We start from the raw sequence: 11,274 nt of genomic DNA on the forward strand, positions 1-11,274 counted from the left end.
GGAGGACCCCCTGCCCTGAAGTCTTCTGGATTAAATTGCCAGGCCCTAAAATGACAATCAACATAATTTATCAGGGAACTTGACTTGAAGATTCAGTTCCCTTGAAGCACTTGAGTGCTAAAAATACACAGGGCCTCCATTTCAACATTATCCAGGGTAGGAAGGCCTTGTGGGTGAAGAAAGGGTTATTTATGATGGGGTTAAGTTGACTTGGAGGAAGGGGGTGACATCTGCATCCTGAGTAACTTTAGGAATGTACAGGTGTTATTCTAATAGGGATTCCTGTTGCTTTGCCTCTGATAGCCAAGTATAGGAGAAGCCGGCTGAGAGTGTCTATTTCAGGCTGCTTGTACCTCTTGCAAGAATACACTGGTAGTTTCCCCAAATAGTAGTCTGTGCCCATGTGCCCCACCCCATTCTCTCCAACCCTCTTCAATCTGGTTGGCTGAATTGTCCAGGAATGAGCCTGGGTGGATTTGTACCTTGTTCAGAGCTCATAAAAAAGAGGAAGGATTAGATCTAAGTGACCTAAAGAAGGGGACTGAACCTGGATTCAAGGGTTCAATCTTAAACTGACCTTGACCCGTGGACATGCAGAATCTGTATGAGTGGTGGACTACTGGCCAGGGGAGTCAAAGATAAACAAAGCAAGATAGAAGACTATGAAGAATACTGTTAGTAGTGGATTTGTATAAATTTTTGTTTACATCTATAAAGTATTTTGCCTTACGGTTTTCATGTGTGTATGAAAGAAAACACTAGAGAATAACGTGTTACATCAGGAAATTGACTCCCCCATTTGGATTGGGGTCATGTGGGTCCTTAATGAGAAATCTGAGCTCAGGGTTCGGGATTCTGTGGTGTATCATACTTGACGATCTAGGTTCTTGTCTCAGCCCCAGCTCTGTGGTTAACCGGCTGTGTGACCCAAAAGCTTTTGAACACAAGCATCACTGTTGGCAGTTGGGGTCACTTTAGGACTAGATTCTAGGTCTCTCTTGAGTTACAAAACAGCAAAGTTACTATACTTGGAAGAGGGAGATCCATAGAAATGCATCCAGGGTCAAAGTAACGAATCAAAGTGATAGAGGTGTCAGGGTAATGGTAACAATAACAGTTCACACTTATATATGGCTTTAAGCTTTACAAAGTGGTTTGGATATATTGTCTCATTTGATTCTCCCAGCAACTCTGTGAGACACACACCATAAGGTATAATTATCTCCATTTTACAGATAAGGAAACTGACAGAGAGTTTAGGTGACTTGGCCCATTGCCATAAGTCTCAAAGTATCAATAGCACCTTGTATGTAAATTTACCTTTTATCTCTTCATGATTTCGGGAGAATGTCAATATTTCTAGATATATTAAGTCAAAATAGAATGGGTCCTGAGATGACATATATTGGAAAAATCACAGCCTCTTTGGTTTTTTTTTTTTAACCTATGAAATGAAGGCTTTAGACTTGGGGTAATGCTGTTAAATGTTTGACAACCAGTCCTCTGAGGGGGAAAAAGCATGCATGGCACACTTATAAGTTAATTGATATTAATTAATGTTAATCCACATTAACATTTTCTCCATCACTTAAGTACAAACAATCAAAAAACAATAAATCGATCCCTGATTTTTAACAATGGCAATTTCTCAGGTATAAATGCTCACGCTAAAAATTCAGTGATTGGCTTTGCACAACTGGTTTAAGCTGACTCCAGTACTCCCCTAGTTGGACTAGAGAATCACAGGATCCCAAGAGCTAGAAAGGATCTTAGTGGTCTAGTCTAACCCCATCATTTTACAGATGAGAAAAATAAGTCCAAGCTTACTTAGGAAGAGATAATCAAAACTTGAACCCAGATTTTCCAGTTCCTCACTGGCTACCATTTCCATTATGCTAGATTACTTCTTTATATAAGCTGCAAGCTGAAAAATCTTATGGGTCACCTCAGACATCAGCATGATGACAGAATTACCTGCAATATTCATATTGCCTTTTTCTCTCTTCCTTTGCAAACTAAGGACTCAAGAACCAAATCATAGCTTGTATGGCTGAGAAAGTTCTCAAAAACATCTCATGAGATTTCAAGGAGTATGGCCTTGTCTGCATTGAAGAGATGAAAGGAGCAGCTCATGTGAGTTTTGTATTTTATCAGTTAAATTTTAAATCTTTTCTTTGAAAAAAATGAGTTTACTATAAGACCAACAGAGACCAGGTTATTATTTTTCCATCATGAAAGCAGATGTGCATTTGGAAGATGTTGATTCTGGGAAACTATCTCAGTCTCAGAAGGAGCTGAATGTGAAGTGAGCAGGGACTTTTGATTCCCCCTTTCAATGATGACTCTTCATAATATAAAAGGTGTTTCCCAGTTTCAACAATGTGCCACAGATCCGGCAGTTACACTCTGTTGGAATATTTATTCTCCTCAAATCTCTCACATTTCTGCCAATAGCGAATTAACCTGTCATTAGCTTTACAGATGTGCTTTGATCCAAATGTGGCCAGAACCCTGGCCAGGAGATATCTGAATGATCAATGAAGATCTTCTAAGTCCGGAAAGGCAGTGTTATATCATGGAAAGAGCACTTTCCTGGCATCTGGAAATTGGGTTCAACTGCCAGATCTTCCACTTAGTAATGTGACCTTTGGCAAATCCCTTCACTTCAACTGTAAAATGAAGAGATTTGACTAAATATTGGATACTGAGATTCCTTTACACCACTGATAGTCTGTGATTCACAAGGGAAATTATTAGTTGGCTTTTTTTGGTTGATGTTGTTGCTTTGATTTCTCCCCTATTTCTATATAGGTCTGTGTTTCCCGGAAATAATTATTCCTTACTACTCACTATCCAGAAGAATTGATTCTCTGCCCTACACTGTCTAAAATTCAGCAGCTATTCCCCCATTATAATGTGAGCTTCTTGAGAACGATGTCTGTCTTTTCCCATTCTTTGTATTCTCAGCACTTAGTTACCCGCCATGCCTGGCATATAGTAGACTCTTAATTAATGCTAGCTGATTGACTGATTCTGGCTGTCATCTGAGATATAACTATATAACTCATGGCTTTTTTTTTTTACTCTTAAAGCTTCTTCCTTTTGGGAGTTAAGTTGTATACTTAAAATAGATCATCATATATTAGAACTGGAAGGGTCCTTAGAAAGGAACTAATCCAACCCTCTCATTTTAGTGGTAAGGAAAGTGAAGTTGAGAAAGGTGAAGTAATTTATCCATTATCACCCAACTAGTAAATGGAATACCTGCACAGGGCTTTCCCCACTATAATAAGCTTGGATCTTCAACATGAGTCAGTGGGCAAGACTCTGATTTGTGATTTCATATACATATTTTTGATTATTGAAAGATAACCATGATGTCAAACTGTTAAAAAAATAATATGTTATTGTATTGATTTGAACATGGGGCTATGAGGAGTATCATTAGTAAAACCAAACCATGCCCTGATCAACAATATATTCAGACCCCTCTGGATCTCATAAATTTCATTCTGATTGGTGGTGAGGTTACCGCAAAATATGCTCTGTACATCTCCTAATGTCATTTGTGGAGGGACTCTTCAATGGATCCCATGCCTGCCAATAATTCATGCCTATTTTAGTTGACTGTTGGTACCCTAGTCTTAACCTTGACCAAATTTACATGGGATATGGCATTAAGGGCCTGAGAAACAACCCAAAACTTTGTTGAAACTAAGACTTGCCAGATAGAATTTTGAGATCATCTGTCCCCTGCTTCTGGTCAGGACTACCATTATCCATGTCAGAATAATTAGTGTCTTCTCTTACTAAGTTGTACTTTTAGGGGAAGATTTCAAACCTCCCTAGATTTTTGTATCCTCTTGAGTTATGGGAAATACATATGGGATCAGTTCCAGCATAAGAAAGGATGTTTTTTCTCTGGAAGTTCAAGACCCCTTTGAATTTGTAGCAGGCCCCTTAAAGTCAAAGTCTTTCTTTTCCAGTTCCTCCCTTCTGGCCCACATGGCATTAGCCTGTAAGGGTATCAAGAAGGCTTTGAAGCGAATATCTTAGTGAGGTGAGTGTGAGAGAATTCACATTTGTCTAATGCTGGTTCAGCTGCTAAGTGAAAGATAGGTATTCATGATGTCAAAAGAGAAGGCAAATTTCCTCCTCTGGTCCCCCTTCCCCCTGACATCTTTTACCTCTCCAGAGAACTAAAGAAAGGCTTACAGAAGAAATCTTTTTAAAGGAGAAGAAAAATCCGAAGTCTAAATTAAGTTTCTTTTAATGTGTGTGTCTATGTGTAAGTATGTATGCATGTTCAGTATGGTTGTAAAGATGAAATGAGATGTGATCTACACACTGAAATACTTATTATACATGATGTATATACACGATACACATGTATGTAAAATACATATGCACATATTTATACACAATGTGTGTTCTGTGCATAATTTCATAGCTTTAGAGCTGGTAGGGACCTTTGATACATACTGATTGTGTGACCCTGAAAAACTGGTTAATTCCTCAGTGCCTAAGGCAAGAAGAACTAAGACTAGAAGTTGATTGCATAGAAGGCAAATATTGGGAATTAATACATTGGGAATCAGTATTTCCCTCAACAGAAAATCCTTACCCTTATGAACCATTAGTTGTTTAGTTGCTTTTCAGTTGTATCTGACTCTTCATGACCACTTTGGGGTTTTCTTTTCTTTTTTGGAGGGGGAGGGCAGGGCAATTTGGGTTAAGTGACTTGCCCAAGTTCACATGGCTAGGTTTTTTTTTGTTTGTTTGTTTTGGCATTCCAATGTTTTATTAACTTCAAGTTTATATCATTCATTTCTGCAAGATTTTGAGTTACACATTTTCTCCCCGTTTTTCCCCTACTCACCACCCCAAAATAGTGATCTCACTGGATATCTCCTCCTCCAATCTGCTCTCTCCCATATTTTCTCTCATACTCCCTCCGACTTTCCAGTAGGGCACGGTGGATTTCTATGCCCCAGTGCCTGTATATCTTATTTCCCAGTTACATGTAAAATAATATTAATAACAATAGTATATATATATATATATGTATATACATTTAAACATTTGATTTTAAAACTTTGAATTCCAGACTCATTCCCTTCCTCCCTCATCACCCACCTTTACTGGGAAGACAAGCAATTCAGTATATGTTGTACATGTGTAGCTATGCAAAACATTTCCATAGTGGATATATTGTAAAAGACTGACTTTATTTCCCTCCCTCCTATCCCACCTCCCACTTGTTCTATTCTCTACTTTGATCCTGTCCCTTGCTTCCAGCTTCCCTCCCTCCCAGCCTGCCCTCCTTTCCATCATGCCCCATCTCATCCCCTTGCCCCCTACTCTCCTGTAGGGTGAGATACCCTATTTAGTGTGTATGTCATTCCCTCGCTAAGCCAAATTCAAGGAGAATAAGGTTGACCCATTCCCTTTTTCCTTCCTGTTCTTCCCCTCCATTGTAACCATTTTCCCTTGCCTCTTCTGTATGAGATAGTTTACCCCGTTCTGTCTTTCCCTATCTCCTCTCATTATATTCCTCTCTCACCTCTTAATTTCACTTTTTAAGTATCATCCCTTCCTATTAAATTGGTCCTGTGCCCTCTGTATATGTATACCTGTACACATATATATACACATTCACATATGTATTCATGGGCCTATATGGACATATATATATATATATATATACACACACACACAGACACACACACATTTCTATTCCCTTCAACTATTCTCATACTGAGAAAAGTTTCGTCAGTTACAATTATCTTTCTTCCATGTAGGGATATAAATAATTCAACTTTGATAAGTTCCTTATTATTTCTTTTCCCTGTTTAACTTCTTATGCTTCTCTTGCTTCTTGTATCAAATATCAAATTTTCTATTCAACTCTGTTTTCTTCATCAAGAATTCTTGAAAATCCTTTATTCCAATGAATGACCATATTTTCCCCTGAAACATGATACTCAGTTTTGCTGGGTAGGTGATTCTTGGTTTTAATCTTAGCTCCTTTGACCTCCAGAATATCATATTCCAAGTCTTTCAATCCCTCAGTGTAGAAGCTGCCAGATCCTGTTTTATCCTGATTGTGCTTCCACAATATTCAAATTGTTTCTTCCTGGCTGCTTGTAATATTTTCTCCTTGATCTGAGAATTCTAGAACCTGGCTACAATATTCCTAGGAGTTTTCTTTTTGGGATCTTTTCCAGGAAGTGATTGGTGGATTCTTTCAACCTCTATTTTGCCCTCTGGTTCTAAAAACATCAGGGCAATTTTCCTTGACAATTCCTTGAAGGATAATTTCTAGGTTCTTTTTTTGATCATGGCTTTCAGATAGTCCAATAATTTTTAAATAATCTCTCCTAGATCTATTTTCCAGGTCAGAGGTTTTCCCAATGAAATATTTCACATTGCCTTCTATTTTTTTCATTTGTTTGGATCTGTTTAATAGTATCTTGATTTCTCATAAAGTCACTAGCTTCCATTTGCTACAGTCTAATTCTGAAGGAATGATTCTCTTCAGTGAGCTTTTGAGATTCTTTTTCCATCTGGCAAATTTGGCTTTTTAAGGCATTCTTCTCCTCATTGCCTTTTTGAGCCTCTTTTGCCATTTGAGTTAGTCTAATTTTTAAGGTGTTATTTTCTCCAGTCAGGTTGTTGACTCTCTTTTCATGATTTTCTTGCATCTTTCTCCTTTCTCTTCCCAATTTTTCCTCCACTTCTCTTATTTGGTTTTCAAAATCCTTCTTAAGGTCCCCTATGGCCTGTAACCAGCTCATATGTTTTTGGAAGCTTTTGGTGCAGGAGTTCTGACTTCACTGTCTTCCTCCTGTTCCATGCTTTGATCCTTTTTGTCCCTAAAATAGGAGTCCAAAGTCAGATTGCTATGCTTGCTCATGTTGCCACACAATTACTTGACTTTTGAGCTTTTTGCCACAATAGAACTCTGCTTCTCAAGAGGAAAGCTTTGTCCCAAATGCTGGGGTTTTCTCAGCTGCCAAAGGTATTAATTGGGTGCTCTCTCTGAAGCCTCCATATGCCCTGGCAAGCTGGTCGCACACCCTAGGACCTCTACCCCTAGATTGAAATCCAGATACAATCCCTTTTTCCTTCCTGTTCTTCCCCTCCATTGTAACCATTTTCCCTTGCCTCTTCTATATGAGATAGTTTGAAGATAGTTTGATAGAAGAGCAAATACCCCTGGTAAAGACTGGTTGCTTGGTCCCACTGTGATCTGCAGGACAGGAACTGAAGCAGCCACATGGCTGTGGCTGTATAGCCGCCGAGCCTCAGCTGCTTCTTGCTCCAGGGGCAAAGGCCCACCGCACTCCCAAACCACTGAATCCCAAAGTCCACACTGTGTTGACCTCTCACTTTGTCCTTAGTCTCTATGGGTTGATAATTCTGGAAACTGCCACAGCTGCTGGTGATCTGAAGTCCCTCCAGCCAGCGGCTGGCTATGGCTGCCCTAAGGCTAAGATCTCTGGCTTGAGCAGGGTTGGGGCTGACTCCCAGAGCACTGGGCTGGCTGATTGTCCTCTGTGGGAGATTAGCTTCTCTGTGTCATTTTGTGGGTTCTGTAGCTTCAAAGTTTGTTCAGAGTCACCTCTTACATAAATTGGAGGAGGTGGAAGCCAGAGCCCTGTAGAAGTCCTGTTTCTACCCTGCCATCTTGACTCTGTCCCCCTCCTCACCCCCCCCCCCATGTCTAGATTTTTGTGTTAAGTGTCTGAGGCTGGATTTGAACTCAGGTCCTCCTGACTTCAGGGCTGTTGCTCTATTTACTGTGCCACCTAGCCACCCCATTTTGGGGTTTTCTTGGCAAAGATACTGGAGTGGTTTTCCATTTCTTCTTCTAGCTCATTTTACAGATGAGGAAACTGAGAAAAACAGGGTTAAGTGACTTGCCCAGGGTCACACAGATAGTAAGTGTCCAAGGCTGGATTTGAATTTAGGTCTTCCTGACTTCAGGCCTAGAACTCTGTCTCCTGTGCCACCTAGCTACCCTGAAGAAATCATATAAATAATTTAAATTTTTAAAAAGACTTTAGAAATCATATCATTGAATTTCCTGCTTTTATAGATGAGGAAATGGAAGTCTTTATGGGTTAAGTGATTTGCCCACGATCACAAAACCAGTAAGTATTAGAGACAGAATTCAAACTTGGCTTAATTCTCTCTGTCCAAAATGGGGATTGTCTGCCTTGAGAGGTGGGGGGTTCTCCTCCTTTGAGGTCTTCATGCAGAGGCTAAATGACCACTTATATGGAGATATATAAGAATGTTACATTGTTGAGGATGCCTTGGGTCTAGGTTGGACTAGATTGGGATTCTTTACCTTTTTTGTATGATGGACCCTTTGATAGTCTGGTGAAGCCCAAGAACCCCTTCTCAGAATGATATGGTTCTCTGGTCAGGACTACCATTATTCCAGGTCAGAGCAACAAGTACCTTCTCTGTACTACAATATGTCCTGAGGGGAAGACTCCAAAACTTCTCTAGAGCAGCTAGGGAGCTCTGATACATACTGCTGTGTGACCCTAGGCAAGTGGCTTAATAATGTTCTGCTTTGTATTTTTAGATTAATAAAGTATATAGGATTGCAAAGGAAACCAATTATATAGAAATAAAGTTCTAAATTTTAAATTTAAATTCTTAGAAATAAAGTTCTAAATTTTAAATAAGTTCATGGACCCCTGAAAGCTGCTGAGCTAATTTCCAATTCTCAGATCTGTGTTTCTATGATTCTCTTTTCCTGACTTCCAAGTTCCGCATTCTCTCCATTGTACCATTGACCTGCCAATGCAAGGTTCTATTATATATACTTAAAACTAACTCCCAAACACTGGATTATTGAAATAACAATTAGCTTTGGGGATTAGAAAACTAAAGAGATGGACAATGCATGACATCTTAGCTCAGTATAGGCATTAGTTGGTCTTTAACACATACACCCATTTATATAGATAGCCCTATGATTTTTTGAGATTTGCTACTGAGTCTTTTTCTTTACTGGAGTTGGGTGATTGCTATTAGATCAAGAATCATTTCACAGAAATAATTGCCTTATTGTGAGTTAGTTTAGAGAGCAAGACCAGTCTTGAAGTAGTTCAATATACTATTTTTGACATCAAAAGATTGGGAACAAAATAAATTTCCACTGATTCAGGTATAGATAAATTAATTGTGACACTTGAATATAATGTATATTAATGTGCTGTAAAGTGATGGGAATATGAAGAATGCAAAGAAGGATGAGAAGACTTCTACAAAATGATGCACAGTGAAGTAAGCAGAAACAGGAAAATATACAATGACAACAGCCAAATGGGAAAACAAAACAAACTATCTTCTCTCTGTAAAAAAAAAACAACAAAATTATAATAACCTCACTTGTCCCTGAAGAAAAAAAATGATTAAATGAACCTTCCTTCTTCCTTTTTTGAGGTATGGTACTGTGGATATGGAATATTGCATATACTGCTTGACTTGGCTAATGTGTTGCTTAGTTTTGCTGAACTGTTTTTCTTTTTTCTTCTTTGTTACAAAGGATGGCTCTTTGGCAAAAGAAAAGTGGAATAACATTTGGTAATAAAGGTGATGCAAAAGCAAGAAATCAATAAAAATATATTTTTTAAAGTAGTAAATGGCTACCATTTCAGAGTGTAGTATGTAGTGTGATTTCAGAGACACTGGGAAGGGTCTTCTTTCTGGGAAAAATGCCTTTCCCACCTTACTTGCTAAGTTAAATATTTGTCTCCCATTGAGATGCTTTTTTATTGGGAAATTTCAGATAGGTAACCAAGTAAAATGAGAAAAAAAATCTGCTTGTGTCAGTTTTTGAGATTTTTTTTCCAGCCCTTACCCGAGGTTAATCTCCTATTCTTTTTGATTTGTAGAGTTTCTTTCCCTCCTGTATCTCATAGTCTCTAAAAAGTAACATGCTTTTCCATAACTCTCATACAGTATAGTAATAGGGCCTCCATTTTGAGGGAAAGGGAAGAGGTACCTATGAAAAATACTTAATTGCCCTAAAAACTTAAATGGAGCTTTTACAGAAACAAATAACCATATCCTAATTTCAATCAGTGAATCAACAGTATTTCCTAAGTTCCTGCTAGGTGCCAGGTACTAAACTAGGAACTAGAAATAGGACAAAATGTGGTGAAGTGGTGAAAAAAGACAGAAACAATCTGACCCACACCAGTTCCTGCTGTCACTCTAGATGATAGATTTGTGGCTGCCATGTTGTTGCCATGTGGACACAGCCTAGAGCTATTTTTCCTTCACATACACCTTAGGAAGGTTTCAGATCAGAAGCAGGAACTACAGCATTAAGTAGAAAAAGCAACCAGAGCAGAGATTAAGGATTGGTACTGCTATACAAGATGAAGTTCTATGTATCCTGTAGTGATGAAGTGATTGGTTTTTTTCCAACTCCTGGTTATGTTTACTTCTGACTGCAAGCATGGTGGTTGAGGTAGAACAAAATGACTTGGGGTTGGTAAGTAAAGTTAATTCTAAGTTTTATCAGGTCTCTTATTTTCTTATTTTATTACTTCAATTAAACATTTATTCCAACCACAAAGAGAGGATGAATAACTTTAAAATGTAGTAGGAGTAAGAAATTTTTCCTAGGGATATTGGGAGTTGAGCCAAGAATCTGACTGGGTAAAACCACACCAAACTCTTAGACTAAAGAGACAGGTGTCACCACCTATAAGGGGGTGTAGCTAAGATGAGATAGCCAGCCACTTCTTTGAGAATGTTTTCCTAGTGGAATGGGGGTTTAGCCAAGAATGTGGTTTGGTAAATTCATACTAAACCCTAAAACCAATGGGACAAGTATTGTGCCCACAAAGGGGCCGACCTCAGAGCAATGACGGAAGCCAGCTCTTGGAGTCAGAGAGAACTTGGAAGTTATTCATAGAATATCATGTGAGGGCAGAGAGGTACAGTGGGAATGCAGAGGATGATCATTTGACTAATAGCACATGGCCTTTACTTCTGAAGGTCAGGACACTGGTCACAGTACCTGTGGTGCTATTTCAGAGATATGTGTCTCACAATCAAATATTGTTCATTTGTCCAGCATCTCTATTCTCATTGACCCACTGAAGCAGATGATATAAGCTAGATCTTTTGATCATTTTAACCATTTTTGGATCATTGGATCTGAGAACTGGAAGAGACCTTTGAGGTAATCTAGTGTATCAGCAATGCCATATTCACAATGCCTATAGAGATTACAAATAT

This window comes from Petaurus breviceps, unplaced genomic scaffold, assembly GCF_028583685.1.
Source record: "Petaurus breviceps papuanus isolate PSGF00001 unplaced genomic scaffold, PetGlider_PUasm1.0 90775, whole genome shotgun sequence".
NCBI lineage: Eukaryota > Metazoa > Chordata > Mammalia > Diprotodontia > Petauridae > Petaurus > Petaurus breviceps.